Below are 17674 nucleotides of genomic sequence, written 5' to 3'. Positions count from 1 at the left end.
TCTATAAACATAAAAGGCAATCTATGTATGTATGTATGTATGTATGTATGTATGCGGCACGGTTTGTGTTCACTATGCACAGCCGCAGTAATTAAGCAATCAACACCAATCTTGGTATGGTGACTGGGGGCACCAAGGGGGAGGTCACTGGGGCCCTTAGGTTGAAAGCGTACATACGCAAAAACTAGAGGTGTAACGATAGACAAAAATCAGGTTTTGGTACGTACCTCGGTTCTGAGGTCAGGTTCGGTTCATTTTCGGTACAGTATGGGAACAAAATGCAAAACCTACATTTGCTTGTTGTTTAAACCAACAATTTATTGTAACATTAAACAGCTTTTAACAAAACCTTTCCACAAGTAAACAGCAGCACCAGTGTTCCAGCATGAAGCCCTGTTCAATTTTATTCAACCTTCATATTTTTTGCCAGAAAAATTAATTTGAACAAAACTGTCACTCTCTATAAGGAGTTTTTTTTTTTTTTTAAGAGAACTGATGTTACAGACGCCCTTTTGTACAATTTATTTTATTTTCTATCTCTTTCTATAAACTGTTTTTTTTAATGTTTGTTAATATATCTTTTTAAATAACGTTTTGAAAACAAAAACGTGGGAGAGGCAAAAAAGTGAGTAAAACCACCTTTAAAATATTTAGAACCACAAATAAACTTGATTCTTGGTTTGTTTATTTATTTTGCCATTAAAATTGGCCATCATTTATTAAAATAAATAATTTCTCAAGGCCAGGGCTTCTCAAAGTCTGGGGACTATTTAATCACAGTGCAGCAAATGAGGTCAGTGGACTGAACAAGTGAGTGACTGAGGGGGATTGTAGATATCCCTCTGCTCAGCGCTTTCAGGCTGCTGCAGGCAGCACTGCAAGAGGGGGGAGACCCGCTGCCGCTTGGTGACAGCAGAGACTTTCACTTACATTCGCCAAACATCAGAAAAGTCTCCGGTTATGCCAGAAAAAGTAGCTAGATTTGTCGCTAGTTGCTTAGAGAAAATAAGTTGTCAAGAAGGTTTGGAAAGTCGCCAGATTTAGAGATTTAGCGAGAAGTTTGGAACATTGAATGTAAACACACGCAACACAAACTAACCTGTGCACAGCCCTGTACTGAACCAAACGTCCAGTACTGAAATGGTTCAATATAAATACATGTACCGTTACACCCTTAGCGAACACACACACACACACACACACACACACACACACACACACACACACACACACACACACACACACACACACACACACACACACACACACACAACACACACACACACACACACACACACACACACACACACACACACCCTTTTATTATACGGATGGTGTTTACAAGATGATATTATTAATGGTTGATTATGAACTATTTGAAAAATTGTCCTAAATTTAATTTAGTTTTCTGAGCTCACTAAGTGAATCCACACTTATCAAATAATGGATTTTCCAACTTTACTGTAACATGAATACATCATTAAATGCTATGTAAACAACAAATGTGTAACCTCAAAAACACATTTTTTGTGCAGTTTTTTTTAAGTATCCATCACTGTGTTTAGTAACACACTACAATGACTGATAATGGAAACATATTTTGGTTGATTTCCACACACTAAATTCCATGTACACAGTGTTAGAAACACTCTGACCATACTCCTCCTCTCATCACCCCTGAGTGGAAACAATAAACAATCATCAAAGACAGAAAGCAGATGAAATGTATCATTTCTTTCTGTCCACTTCATGCTCAGGAAGAAGTATCAGGACTCTTCATCGTGGTTGGCGAGACAGAACACTTTAGAAACAGATTTCTCAAGTCAGAGACTATAGAAATGATCCCTGAAAGTATAGTCTTAACCTGATGATGCTCCTGCTGCAGGACTTGAACCACCGACGAACCCTGCTTTGTTATGGTACCGAATCCCCCTCCCCCAGACATATTTAACTGAGTTTAAGAAACAAATTGAACCATCAACAATACAGAAATATTATTATTTATATACACGTTACACAGTCAAACACAGCTCTGATTTATTTCTACAGGTCTGACTTGGACTTCCTTCCTCTTCCCTTCCATATTTGCACCATGATCATCAGACTGCCCCCTACAGTCTCCAAAGGAGATGTTGAGCTCTCCGAGTCTCAAGGAACCCCATAAAATGCTTATTTTTTTCTGGGACATCCTCAACTGCAACAACTTGAATTATGATTGATAGTTGCTCTTCGTGGCTCCAGTGAGCGCGTTGTGATCTATAACTATAAAAGGCAATCTATGTATGTATGTACAAGGTCTGTGAGAAAACATTCCGACCTTTTTATTTTTTTCAGAAACTTTAGGGATTTGAATCACGTGTGATTGCATCAGCCAACCTTGAACCTTAGTGCGCATGCGTGAGTTTTGTCCCACCTGTCGGTTGCGTCATTCGCCTGTGAGCAGCCTTTGTGTGAGGAGTGGTGCTGTGTGCTCGGCGGATTTTTATTGCAAGGCAAATGGCGGAACTATTGGAGCAACGCCATTGCAACAAATTTTGCCATAAACTTGGCGACAGCCAAGTGGAAACCATTCGAGAAATAAAGACGGCTTTCGGGGATGAAGCTATGGGCGCCACACAAATTAAGGAGTGGTACAACCGGTTTAAAGACGGACGTGTAACGGTGCAGAGCGAACCGTGCTCCGGCCGACCATCGACGTGCCGAAATGACGAGATCATTTCCAATGTGAATGCTGTGGTGATGCGGAACCATCGAGTGACCATCCAAGAAATTGCGGAGGAAGTGGACATTAGTACTTTTTCGGCACATTCCATTGTTACAGAAGATTTGGGCATGAAGCGAGTGGCTGCGAAGTTCGTGCCGAGGTTGCTGACGGCGGACCAAAAGCACCTCCGTGTTGAAGTCTCATAGGATATGCTGGACTCCATTCACACTGATCCCAGCTTTATGGACACTATTATCACCGGTGATGAGTCCTGGGTGTACAGGTACGACCCGGAAACCAAATTCCAGTCGTCACAGTGGAAGCATTCCACGTCGCCACGACCGAAGAAGGTGCGCCAAGTGCGCAGAAATGTGAAGGTAATGCTGACTGTTTTTTTTTACTCCTGCGGTGTGGTACACCATGAGTACGCACCACAGGGTCAAACAATAAAGAAGGAGTATTACAGGGATGTCCTCTGTTGCCCCCGTAATGCTGTACAGCGCAAGAGACCGGGAGTTGTGAGCCACAGGAAATTGGCGCCTCCACCACAACAATGCTCCAGCACATTCGTTGAACTTAATTTGGACTTTTTTGTTTTAAAACCAAACTCCTGTGGTTCCACAGGCTCCATACTCTCCTGACATGGCCCCTTGCGACTTCTGGCTGTTCCCAAAAATTAAAACACCATTAAAAGGAACGCGTTTTGAGACGAGGGAGGACATCATGGCTGCAACGACGGTGGAGCTGCACTCCATCCCAAAAGAGGCTTTTTTGGAATGCTTCCAACAGTGGCGACACCGCTGGGAGAAGTGTGTGGAGTCCCAAGGAGACTACTTCGAGGGTGATTAGGTTTCCAACCATCCAGGTAAGCCAGTTTTTTTTCCCTGGCCAAAGGTTGGATACTTTTCTAACAGACCTCGTATGTATGAATGTATGTATGTACGAGGTCTGTCCAAAAAGTATTGGACCTTTTTATTTTTTGCAAAAACCATATGGATTTGAATCACGTGTGATTGCATCAGCCAAGCTTGAACCTTCGTGCGCATACGTGAGTTTTTCACACCTGTCGGTTGCGTCATTCGCCTATGAGCAGGCTTTGTGTGAGCAGTGATCCACCCCTCTCATCGGATTTTTATTGCGAATAAATGTCTGAACGATTTGGAGCTTTGCTGCATCAAATTTTTCCAGAAACTGTAAGAGACCTCCAGCTGGACACCATTCGGAAAATTTAGATGGCTTTCAGCGACGATTTTGTGGGGATTACACAGATTAAGGAGTGCTCTAGCCGGTTTAAAGACCGCCCAGAGCATCTGAGAGCATGGCGCACTCCGAGCGCTGATCGACAGGCTCAAACCCCGCTGAAACAACCAGATCATTTCCAACATGAAGGCTTTGATGATCCGGGACGTCGTCTAACTTTCAAAAAAAGGCAGAAGGCGTGGTCATCAGCACTTTTTCGGCACATTTTACTGTCACAGGAGTTTTTTTCATGGAAAGAGAAGTGGAGGATTGCGCCACCATGCCGCTCATGGCGCGGGACAAAACCACCTCTGCGTTGGTCTCACAGGACGGCTTTCAGGTGGCTTTCAGACGGCTTCCGGTTGCTTTTCAGTCGTGTGAGTATGCGAGAAATTGTGCATGAGCTGGACATGCCCCAACATGTCCTGTGAGGCTTCATCACAGCGTTGCTTTGCGTCATGCGTCTCCGCCGCGACGCGCGGAGTTACTCCGCACGTCTGTCTCAATGTGCCGAAACAGTGCTGATATCCACGTCTTCCGAAGTCTTTCAGAAGTCTTTCAGAAAGCGCTGTAACTAGGTTTAAGGATATGATTCCTTCTTTATGTTCTCTAATGCCATATACCAACACAGTGCAGAGTAGCTACCTAAACTCTGTAAGTGAGATAGAGTATCTCGTCAATAGTTTACATCCTCATTGAAGACAACTTTGGATGCTGTAGCTCCTCTGAAAAAGAGAGCTTTAAATCAGAAGTGCCTGACTCCGTTGTATAACTCACAAACTCGCAGCTTAAAGCAGATAACCCGTAAGTTGGAGAGGAAATGGCGTCTCACTAATTTAGAAGATCTTCACTTAGCCTGGAAAAAGAGTCTGTTGCTCTATAAAAAAAGCCCTCCGTAAAGCTTGGACATCTTACTACTCATTGAAGAACAACCCCAGGTTTCTTTTCAGCACTGTAGCCAGGCTGACAAAGAGTCAGAGCTCTATTGAGCCGAGTATTCCTTTAACTTTAACTAGTAATGATTTCATTACTTTCTTTGCTAATAAAATTTTAACTATTAGAGAAAAAAATTACTCATAACCATCTCAAAGATGTATCGTTATCTTTGGCTGCTTTCAGTGATGCCGGTATTTGGTTAGACTTTTTCTCTCCGATTGTTCTGTCTGAGTTATTTTCATTAGTTACTTCCTCCAAACCATCAACATGTCTATCAGACCCCATTCCTACCAGGCTGCTCAAGGAAGCCCTACCATTAATTAACGCTTCGATCTTAAATATGATCAATCTATCTTTATTAGTTGGCTATGTACCACAGGCTTTTAAGGTGGCAGTAATTAAACCATTACTTAAAAAGCCATCACTTGACCCAGCTATCTTAGCTAATTATAGGCCAATCTCCAACCTTCCTTTTCTCTCAAAAATTCTTGAAAAAGTAGTTGTAAAACAGCTAACTGATCATCTGCAGAGGAATGGTCTATTTGAAGAGTTTCAGTCAGGTTTTAGAATTCATTATAGTACAGAAACAGCATTAATGAAGGTTACAAATGATCTTCTTATGGCCTCAGACAGTGGACTCATCTCTGTGCTTGTTCTGTTAGACCTCAGTGCTGCTTTTGATACTGTTGACCATAAAATTTTATTACAGAGATTAGAGCATGCCATAGGTATTAAAGGCACTGTGCTGCGGTGGTTTGAATCATATTTATCTAATAGATTACAATTTGTTCATGTAAATGGGGAATCTTCTTCACAGAATAAGGTTAATTATGGAGTTCCACAAGGTTCTGTGCTAGGACCAATTTTATTCACTTTATACATGTTTCCCTTAGGCAGTATTATTAGACGGCATTGCTTAAATTTTCATTGTTACGCAGATGATACCCAGGTTTATCTATCCATGAAGCCAGAGGACACACACCAATTAGCTAAACTGCAGGATTGTCTTACAGACATAAAGACATGGATGACCTCTAATTTCCTGCTTTTAAACTCAGATAAAACTGAAGTTATTGTACTTGGCCCCACAAATCTTAGAAACATGGTGTCTAACCAAATCCTTACTCTGGATGGCATTACCCTGACCTCTAGTAATACTGTGAGAAATCTTGGAGTCATTTTTGATCAGGATATGTCATTCAATGCGCATATTAAACAAATATGTAGGACTGCTTTTTTGCATTTGCGCAATATCTCTAAAATTAGAAAGGTCTTGTCTCAGAGTGATGCTGAAAAACTAATTCATGCATTTATTTCCTCTAGGCTGGACTATTGTAATTCATTATTATCAGGTTGTCCTAAAAGTTCCCTGAAAAGCCTTCAGTTAATTCAAAATGCTGCAGCTATAGTGTTAACAGGGACTAGAAGGAGAGAGCATATCTCACCCATATTGGCCTCTCTTCATTGGCTTCCTGTTAATTCTAGAATAGAATTTAAAATTCTTCTTCTTACTTATAAGGTTTTGAATAATCAGGTCCCATCTTATCTTAGGGACCTCATAGTACCATATCACCCCAATAGAGCGCTTTGCTCTCAGACTGCAGGCTTACTTGTAGTTCCTAGGGTTTGTAAGAGTAGAATGGGAGGCAGAGCCTTCAGCTTTCAGGCTCCTCTCCTGTGGAACCAGCTCCCAATTCAGATCAGGGAGACAGACACCCTCTCTACTTTTAAGATTAGGCTTAAAACTTTCCTTTTTGCTAAAGCTTATAGTTAGGGCTGGATCAGGTGACCCTGAACCATCCCTTAGTTATGCTGCTATAGACTTAGACTGCTGGGGGGTTCCCATGATGCACTGAGTGTTTCTTTCTCTTTTTACTCTGTATGCACCACTCTGCATTTAATCATTAGTGATTGATCTCTGCTCCCCTCCACAGCATGTCTTTTTCCTGGTTCTCTCCCTCAGCCCCAACCAGCCCCAGCAGAAGACTGCCCCTCCCTGAGCCTGGTTCTGCTGGAGGTTTCTTCCTGTTAAAAGGGAGTTTTTCCTTCCCACTGTTGCCAAGTGCTTGCTCACAGGGGGTCATTTTGACCGTTGGGGTTTTTCCGTAATTATTGTATGGCTTTGCCTTACAATATAAGGCGCCTTGGGGCAACTGTTTGTTGTGATTTGGCGCTATATAAATAAAATTGATTTGATTTGATTTGATTCCGCAATTCCTGTGCTAGTCAGACGACATACCGGATCAAGACAACGTCCAGTTGAGAAATCAATGGCACATTCCACTGTTACAGGAGTTTTTGTCATGGAAAGAGGAGCGGAGGAACTCCGCGCGTCGCGGCGGAGCCGCATGGCGCAAAGCAACGCCATGATGAAGCCTCACAGGACATGTTGGGGCATGTCCAGCTCATGCACAATTTCTCGGATACTCACATGACTGAAAAGCAACCAGAAGCTGTCTGAACCATCTGAAAGCTGTCCTGTGAGTCCAACACGGAGGTGGTTTTGTCCTGCGCCATGAGCGGCATGGTGGCGCAATCCTCCGCTTCTCTTTCCATGAAAATACCTCCTGTAACAGTAGAATGTGCCGAAAAAGTGCTGATGTCCACGCCTTCTGCCTTTTTTGTGAAAGTTAGATGACGTCCCGGATCAAATGAAATGAAATGAAATAAGCAGAGCACGGTACAAAGGCTAACTGAATTTAATACATAACAGTGATACAAAAAATAACAAAAGAAAGTGCGGTCTGGGGTGGTGCGCTCCCAGCAGTGCTAACGGTCTGGCGCCAGAAGCTGTTCGGACCCAAGGACCCCGCCGACACCCCCCAGGTGGCCGCAACAAACCGAGTCTGTGAAAGAAGGAACCATTATGTGAGTCCACACTCTACACACAGAGAGAACACTTAAAGGTGTACAAACAGCAAACACTTCCTGGCTTGATTACTAATCAGCTTCCCAACCTGCAGGCATGGAACATCCAGTTCACAAAACTCCACTGCAGTGGAAGCCGATACATGACTAACATACAGCTCAATATAAAAAGGTGTGAGGGACACCACATTTACTGACTGTATAAATGTTAGTCACAAAATCTAACGTACCTCAGGAAGTGTGCTGACGAGCGTGAGACCTCACCCCCTCCTCTTTCACAGACCGTGCATCAAACCCTGGACGTTCTCTGCATCCACTGATGATGAGATGGCTCCCGAGACGACGATCTCACCCGTCTGGTCACAAGGTCGAGTCTCTGGCAAATACACACTGTATACTCCAGTCTTAAATGCCACCATGTTCCAATCCATATAGATGCACCTCAGCTGTGAGTCCTGACGAGCCGCAGGTGATCAGGGTGAGGTCCTGATAACCTCAGCAACACAGCCACTCAGTCCCAAATGCAAGCCACCTGGAAGGAAAAACAAAAGACAGAAACAAAAAGGCAGCCAGGCCCCCCAGCCATACAACAGTACCCCACCCTCACGGGAAGCCTCCCGGCGACCACACAAACCTGACCCAGGAGAAACACCCCCCTCCAGGGACCATGGCTGGAAACCGCATCTGCATTCGTCTTCCAACAGAATGGTTGATGTCCTCTCCTCTGGCTGCATCCTTGCCTTTGTTTCAGTCAGTCACTTAGCACAGGTGTGGCCAGGAGTTCTTAAACCTGTGCGGTCAGCCTTTATCCAACCATGTGCGGTCATTAGTCATAAAACAAAAAAGACAAACACAAACAACCAAACCACCCCCCCCCCCCTCCCCAGGGGACCGTCCTATCAAACCCCGGGATGAGGAGAAAAGAAAAACCCCAAACTTAAGCTTACAAATAAAAGCGCTAAAACACCCCCCCCCCCCCCCCCAAACAACATGTAGGGACCAACACCCCCCAGAGGACTTCCCGCCAGCTCCAGGAGTAATAACCACAGCCGAGGTCCCTCTGGGATCCAACGTCACCCACGGGGACTCCCAGCGCCTCCCAGAGGACCACTCGTCAACCCCAGGAGACGCCTCCCCTCACGACCAACGGACCCAGCCCCGGCCGTCTATGACTAGATGGACCCACAGCCCTTTCCCCCCCAGAGGACACCACAGTCAAACCCTGAGGGCGGAAACTGGGGGGAAAACACCCCCCCCCCCCAGGTGCAGAGGTTACCTGGGAAATGCACAGCATAACCACACTGCACCACTCCAGCAACGCCGACACTACGGCTCACACGGCTGGAGCCAGAGGAGAAGAAAGGGAACAAAAAGAAAATACCCCAAACCCCCCCTCCCCTCCCGGGTGCAGAGGTTACCTGGGAAACGCCCAGCACAACCTAACTGCACCACTCCAGCAACGCCGACACTACGGCTCACACGGCTGGAGTCAGAGGAGAAGAGAGGGCATAACAAAAAACAAAACAAAAAAAAGAAAGAAAAAACAACAACCCAAATACCGTCGCCAGTCACACTCCACCACGACCCACGGATAAGGCACAACACAGGAACACGGCTGCAAGAGAGCATGAATCAGTATTCAGTAATGGGTCTCAAACACGCACCATCCGGGCGGAGAGCACCCGCAACTGATCCGGATAACTTCTGAACGTCTGCTGCCGCCTTCCCGGCGCGTTACCGTCTCTGCTACCGCTGGGTCCGTGATGTTTGGCCAGAGACTACTGTTATGTGTCGGACGCAGCTCGGAGAACCGACCAGCGTTTGAAGGACCCAGTATGAAATAAGCAGAGCACGGTACAAAGGCTAACTGAATTTAATACATAACAGTGATACAAAAAATAACAAAAGAAAGTGCGGTCTGGTGTGGTGCGCTCCCAGCAGCGCTAACGGTCCGGAGCCAGAAGCTGTTCGGACCCAAGGACCCCGCCGACACCCCCCAGGTGGCCGCAACAAACCGAGTCTGTGAAAGAAGGAACCATTATGTGAGTCCACACTCTACACACAGAGAGACCACTCAAAGGTGTACAAACAGCAAACACTTCCTGGCTTGATTACTAATCAGCTTCCCAACCTGCAGGCATGGAACATCCAGTTCACAAAACTCCACTGCAGTGGAAGCCAATACATGACTAACATACAGCTCAATATAAAAAGGTGTGAGGGACACCACATTTACTGACTGTATAAATGTTAGTCACAAAATCTAACGTACCTCAGGAAGTGTGCTGACGAGCGTGAGACCTCACCCCCTCCTCTTTCACAGACCGTGCATCAAACCCTGGACGTTCTCTGCATCCACTGATGATGAGATGGCTCCCGAGACGACGATCTCACCCGTCTGGGCAAATACACACTGTATACTCCAGTCTTAAATGCCACCATGTTCCAATCCATATAGATGCACCTCAGCTGTGAGTCCTGACGAGCCGCAGGTGATCAGGGTGAGGTCCTAATAACCTCAGCAACACAGCCACTCAGTCCCAAATGCAAGCCACCTGGAAGGAAAAACAAAAGACAGAAACAAAAAGGCAGCCAGGCCCCCCAGCCATACAACATTAACAAGAGTGACATGAAATATACAATGACAATAAAAACCATAATAATACCTAAAATCCATAATAATACCAAACGTACCAATCTTTAAAAACATTGACACTGGACGAGTTAATGACATGGTTCAGTAAACTGTTCCACAAGGTGACAATTCTGTTGCTAAAAAAAATCTTTCTGATGTTCAATCTTGACCTAATAACCTTTAACAGAGTCAAGTGGCCTCTCAGAGCAGTGTAATCTGTAAACTGGAAAAATTGATTCTCATCAGCATTTTCGTGGCAGTTTAATACTTTATAAGCTTCAATAACTTTCTCAAAGTCTGGGGACTTGAGCCACACTTGCACACAATAAACACAAAAACAGGCTTCTTGTCAAAACTTACTAATTTGTTCAAAAATATTGGTCCAATCACCTTGCTGTTTTCAAGACATGAATCATCTTGAAAAAATTAATAAGTACACCAAAAGGACCAGAGAGGCTGCTCCCCTTTTATTATATGGATGGTCTTTACAAGATGATATTGTTAACAATTAATTATGAACTATTTAAAAAAATTGTGCTAAATTTAATCTTGTTTTCTGGGCTCACTAACTGAATCCACACTTTTCAGTTAATGGATTTTCCAACTTTACCGCCTACATGAATCCAGCATTAAACACCATGCAAACAATAGATGCAACCTCAAAAACAAGTTTTTTGTCTGTTTGCTTTTTTTGTCTGATTTTGTGGTGAATAACACTTACGTAAAATGTGTTTGTCAAGAAAAAGTTTTGGTGAGTTACATGCACTGAATTCCATGTATGCAACATTTGAACCACTCAGAACATATCAACTCAATCAACTTTTTTTTTATATAGCGCCAAATCACAACAAACAGTTGCCCCAAGGCGCTTTATATTGTAAGGCAAGGCCATGCAATAATTATGAAAAACCCCAACGGTCAAAACGACCCCCTGTGAGCAAGCACTTGGCAACAGTGGGAAGGAAAAACTCCCTCTTAACAAGAAGAAACCTCCAGCAGAACCAGGCTCAGGGAGGGGCAGTCTTCTGCTGAGACTGGTTGGGGCTGAGGGAAAGAACCAGGAAAAAGACATGCTGTGGAGGGGGGCAGAGATCGATCACTAATGATTAAATGCGGAGTGATGCATACAGAGCAAAAAGAGAAAGAAACAGTGCATCATGGGAACCCCCCCACAGTCTACGTCTAAAGCAGCATAACCAAGGGATAGTCCAGGGTCACCCGATCCAGCCCTAACTATAAGCCTTAGCGAAAAGGAAAGTTTTAAGCCTAATCTTAAAAGTAGAGAGGGTATCTGTCTCCCTGATCTGAATTGGGAGCTGGTTCCACAGGAGAGGAGCCTGAAAGCTGAAGGCTCTGCCTCCCATTCTACTCTTACAAACCCTAGGAACTACAAGTAAGCCTGCAGTCTGAGAGCGAAGCGCTCTATTAGGGTGATATGGTACTACGAGGTCCCTAAGATAAGATGGGACCTGATTATTCAAAACCTTATAAGTAAGAAGAAGAATTTTAAATTCTATTCTAGAATTAACAGGAAGCCAATGAAGAGAGGCCAACACGGGTGAGATATGCTCTCTCCTGCTAGTCCCCGTCAGTACTCTAGCTGCAGCATTTTGAATTAACTGAAGGCTTATTCCTCATATAAAGGAGGAAACATATTCCTCCTTTCTTTATTTCCTAGCAGAAATAATAAACAATCATCAATGACAGAAAGCCAATGAAACAAATCTTTTGTTTGTGTCTGTTTTACGCTTAGAAAGAAGCATAGAACAGAAAACTTCATGAGACCAAAGACTTCAGAAACACATTTGTGAAGTGAAAGACGACAGAAATGATTGAAAAGCCACCGAAAGCCATCTGAATCTTCCAAATGGTGGAAGAGCTGGGCATGTCACAACATGTCCTGTGAGGCTTCAACACGGTGGAACTTTTGCTGCGCCATCAGCTTCGTGCCAAAGCCATCGGCATGAATTTCGCTGCAACTCTTTTCATGGCAAAATCTTCTGTCACACTGGAATGTGCCAAAAAAGTGCTGATGTCCACCTCTTCCACAATTTCTCGGACAGTCACACGACGGTCCCACATCACCACAGAGTTCACTTTGGAAATGATCTGGTCATTTCTGCATGTTGATGGCCGACCGGAGAGCGGCTCGCTCTCCACCGTTGTGCGGCCGTCTTTAAACCGGTTGTACTGCTCCTTAATCTGTGTGATGCCCATAGGATCGTCACCAAAAGCCGTCTAAAAATCCGAATGGTTTCCACCTGGCTGTCGCCCAGTTTCGGACAAAATTTGATGCAGTCGCGCTGCTCCAGTCATTCCGCCATTTCCTTGCAAAGAAAAAACAACAAGAGACTCCACCCATCCTAACACAAAGGCTGCTTACCAGCAAATGACGCAACAGACAGGTGTGAAAAAATTCACGCATGCGCACGAAGGTTCAAGGTTGGCTCATGCAAGCACACGTGTTTCAAATCCATCAGGTTTTTGAAAAAAAATAAAAAGGTGGGATACTTTTCTAACAGACCTCGTATATATATATATATATATATATATATATATATATATATATATATATATATATATATATATATATATATATATATATGGTTACAGATTTTTTGGTTTTCACCACTTTCGTCCCTGAATATGTCAATCATGAGTCACTTTTGTGCAGATTAAAGTCACTAACTGGGACTCCTGTCTTGTTGCAAGAATGAAATGAGAATTGTCCTCCGTTCTGTTCACACAGCTCCAAAAGCTGCTAGGCTCTCTGCTGAGTCAAATTAGAACAATAGAGTCCACTCGGAATTAATAAATTCAAAACCCCACTGAAATCATTTGACACCCCTTTCAAAATGTAATACAAACAAACTACAATCGATCAAAATGTTTTTTTCCTCCCAGAGATATGGAGAGACATTCATGCCAAAATGTCTGAAAGGAAATGCTTTTGACAAAAACTACAGATTTTATTCATTTTTATTTATGTCCAGAAATCAAGGATCCAGTGACCGATTTTGTATTTATTTACTTTAAGACTCAATAAAATGTTGTTGACAGAAAACCTGTAATGCCTACTTTTAGTATACAGAAAATTCACAATGAATGGGAAGAAAAGTGTTTGGGGCCAAAAAATAAACATAAAACAGTATTTACATAGATTAGAATACATACTAAGTTAACTATGAGTTGAAAAACAATATCGTATGATAACTATTGTTTTTTTTGTTTATGTTTTTAGTTCAGAGTGACAGCTGCTCACAATGAAAACCATCCTCAACAAAAGAAAATGAGCTGATACAAATCAGTCAGTGATAAATATTGGCAACTTGCAAAGCAATTTTAAATGCAATTATCATTATCATCTGACCTGAAAATCAACAGAGTTATTGTAGTCAGGCCCCAAAATATACATATTTGCTGACATTAGTGTATATGCACATTTTATCACGCTCACAAACTGTGGTTAAAAAAAAAAGAAACTTCTGGTGATCTTGACCCACAAAGTAAATGTGGCTGTTGGAGTCGAGTGATCCAACATACGAGGTCTGTTAGAAAAGTATCCAACCTTTTTATTTTTTTCAAAAACCATATGGATTTGAATCACGTGTGATTGCATCAGCCAAGCTTGAACCTTCGTGCGCATGCGTGAGTTTTTTCATGCCTGTCGGTTGCGTCATTCGCCTGTGAGCAGGCTTTGTGTGAGCACTGGTCCACCCCTCTCGTCGTTTTTTTATTACGAATAAATGTCTGAATGATTTGGAGCTTTGCTGCATTAGTTTTTTCCCAGAAACTGTGAGAGACCTCCAGGTGGACACCGTTCGGAAATTTAATATGGCTTTCAGGGATGATTTTATGGGGATTACACAGATTAAGGAGTGATCCAGACGGTTTAAAGACTGCCCACAACTGCTGAGAGCGCACCGCGCTCCGAGCGCCGATCGACAGGCTCAAACAACCAGATCATTTCCAACATGAAGGCTTTGTTGATCCGGGATGTTGTCTGACTTTCACAAAAAGGCAGAAGGCGTGGATATCAGCACTTTTTCGGCACATTCGACTGTTACAGGAGTTTTTTCATGGAAAGAAAAGCGGAGGGATGCGCCACGGAGCCGTTCATTACGCGGCACAAAACCACCTCCGTGTTGGTCTCACAGGACGGCTTTCAGGTGGATTTCAGACGGCTGTCGGTTGCTTTTCAGTCGTGTGATTATCCGAGAAATTGAGCATGAGCTGGACATGCCCCAACATGTGCTGTGAGGCTTCATCACGGCGTTGCTTTGCGCCATGCGGCTCCACCGCAACGCGCGGAATTCTGCTCCTCTTTCCATGACAAAAACTCCTGTAACAGTGGACAGTAACATGTGCCGTTCATTTCTAAACTGGACGCTGTCTTGATCCGGTATGTCATCTGACTAGCACAGGAATTGTGAAAAGACGTGGACATCAGCACTTTTTCGGCACATTGAGAGAGACGTGCGGAGGAGTTCCGCGCATCGCGGTGGAGCCGCATGGCGCAAAGCAATGCCCTGATGAAGCCTCACAGGACATGTTGGGGCATGTCCACCTCATGCTCATTTTCTCGGATAATCACACAACTGAAAAGCAACCGACAGCCATCTGAAATCCACCTGAAAGCCGTCCTGTGAGACCAACATGGAGGTGGTTTTGTGCCGCATAATGAACGGCTCTATGGCGTGTCCCTCCGCTTTTCTTTCCATGAAAAAAACTCCTGTAACAGTGGAATGTGCCGAAAAAGTGCTGATGTCCACGCCTTCTGCCTTTTTGTGAAAGTCAGACGACGTCCCGGATCAACAAAGCCTTCACGTTGGAAATGATCTGATTGTTTGAGCCTGTCGATCGGCGCTCGGAACGCGGCGTGCTCTCAGCAGTTGTGGGCAGTCTTTAAACCGTCTGGATCACTCCTTAATCTGTGTAATCCCCATAAAATCGTCCCTGAAAGCCATATTAATTTTCCGAACGGTGTCCACCTGGAGGTCTCTCACAGTTTCTGGAAAAAAAAATTGATGCAGCAAAGCTCCAAATCGTTCAGACATTTATTCGCAATAAAGAAACGACGAGAGGGGTGGACCAGTGCTCACACAAAGCCTGCTCACAGGCGAATGACGCAACCGACAGGAGTGAAAAAACTCACGCATGCGCACGAAGGTTCAAGCTTGGCTGATGCAATCACACATGATTCAAATCCATATGGTTTTTGAAAAAAATAAAAAGGTCGGATACTTTTCTAACAGACCTCGTAATGTACATAAGCAGTTTGGTGACAGGGAGTTACATACAGCAGAAGTGTTCACGGTCACATTAGTAAATAGACGTTTATTCTACTTCTACGATCATATGTGAGGTGAACGTACTTTACAATAAAACATTTAAAAACCCGATGAGTCATTTGTTTATTTAGAACACAAACACTGCTTCTTGCACATGGGTACACAGTGCAAGCAGCTGCGCGATGTGGTTACACATATGGTTACACATCGAAAATAAAAAAATACACGCCACCTATGGGATTTGAACCTGCACTTTCCAAAAGCCCTGATTGTCAACCAGAAAGTTTACCACTAAGCTACCATCACTGTGCAGTAAAATGTGATGGAAAATGCCTGATATCAAGAATGACATGGATGTATTTAAGAAAAAATAAAACCACACACCATGTAAAAACACATTTTATTGAATCCCTCTTATCAAGCGGACAATACAAATATGATCCCTCTGTTCCTCTGTAGATGATCCATGGTCACAGACGTACAGTCATGAAATGACATGAATGAGAAGCAGGGTGCTGTTATCATGTCCATATCTGGTGGCGGCATGTCCAGCTGGCTGTGCGCGCATGTCCTGCCTGAAACGCATGTCTTGTGGATGGTGCAAGAGAGATAGCGGACATCAGAAATCTCTGTTTGCACTTGTTTGTAAGTGCTTTCTGCATTTACTGTGTTGCCTTAATTTTTGTGTTGTGGAAAACATTTAGAATGAATCCACAACACGCACACGGGTGATTCTTTAACTACGGGCACTATTGGCCTTGTAAATGTAATTTCAACCACACCATTGCCTTACAATATAAAGCGCCTTGGGGCAACTGTTTGTTGTGATTTGGCGCTTTATACATGTGCTCTGATGTCACTGTTTATCTCCATAGAAACTACCCAAACAATCTTTCATACAAACTGTTTAAAGGGACATTACAGTGTTGTGGTGGAAATTACGGCAATAGTGTGGGACAACTACATTTTGTTTAAAAAAATTACAACAGTTGTATGACATTGAATACCCAAATTATGTTTTGATTATTTTACTGATATTTTATTGAGATATTTTAAAACATTAGAAAAAACGTTTCTTTACCATTCATTTTTATCATTGAAAATCAAAAGTCTGGGTGTGGGACAAGCACAAAATGGCAATATTTGCCGACGATGCTGAAAAAAGGTGAAAAAGTCATCATAGACTACTAGAACAAATTTCTTAACACACTTTCATTGTAAAGATAACTATAAAAGTGTGAAATTTCCCCTTTTTTCTGTTTTTCATACAATATGATCAAAGGACATAATAAGTGCCCGTAGTCTAAGAATCACCCACATGCGTGTACACACACGCACACACACACACACACACACACACACACACACACACACACACACACACACACACACACACACACACACACACACAAATTACATTATTCTCTCTACTCAGTTAGGTTTATTTTACTTAAGATGATATTATGAGTCCAGGGAAATGAAATAATTCCCTCAAAATAATTGAGTTGATTAAACTGATCAGGTTTTGTCTAAAGTAAGAATGAAATAAGTGACCTGTTGGTTCCTTGAAAAATGCACAAAACAGTGAATGTAGTCAAACATTTTATGTTATAAAGAAAATTTATTCAAAACTATATTTACAGATAGTAAAAAAATAAAATAGATTTGGAGATGACTCTGCAGGCTGCTGAGGGTCAGTGCTGAGGTGTCTTGACCTTTTTAACCTGCACAATAAATAAATAAACACATTCAGACTTTCTGTATGATGCCAGCTGCTAAAAACAAGAGTCACGTGTTCGATCTGACTGTTTCCTCACCTTCCTGTTGGGCTTCCATGTCGGGTGGAGCTCGTAATGTCGTCGGCTCTCGATTCTGGCCAGTTCGAAATATTCTTCTTTCTCTGTTGCAGAGAGCGAATGCCACTGCAAACACAAGACAACACACTGTCAGTTCACGCACTCACTGACACAATGATAAGATTGTGCACGTGAGGAGTGTGCA

General features: G+C 43.3%; 1 non-coding gene and 1 pseudogene across 1 annotated transcript; both read right to left on the bottom strand.

Annotated features, from left to right (window-relative positions):
• Positions 1 to 1644: 1644 nt before the first annotated feature.
• Positions 1645 to 1861, bottom strand: LOC117522710. Its single transcript, XR_004564298.1, has one exon. It is a non-coding gene; the product is annotated as a small nucleolar RNA U3 (small nucleolar RNA).
• Positions 1862 to 12037: 10176 nt separating this feature from the next.
• Positions 12038 to 12141, bottom strand: LOC117522729 (annotated as a pseudogene).
• Between the last annotated feature and the right edge of the window lie 5533 nt (positions 12142 to 17674).

This window comes from Thalassophryne amazonica, chromosome 12 (genome assembly GCF_902500255.1).
Source record: "Thalassophryne amazonica chromosome 12, fThaAma1.1, whole genome shotgun sequence".
NCBI classification, from domain to species: domain Eukaryota; kingdom Metazoa; phylum Chordata; class Actinopteri; order Batrachoidiformes; family Batrachoididae; genus Thalassophryne; species Thalassophryne amazonica.
The sequence above is the reverse complement of the archived record's forward strand: the minus strand, read 5'-3'. Positions and strand labels throughout refer to the sequence as shown.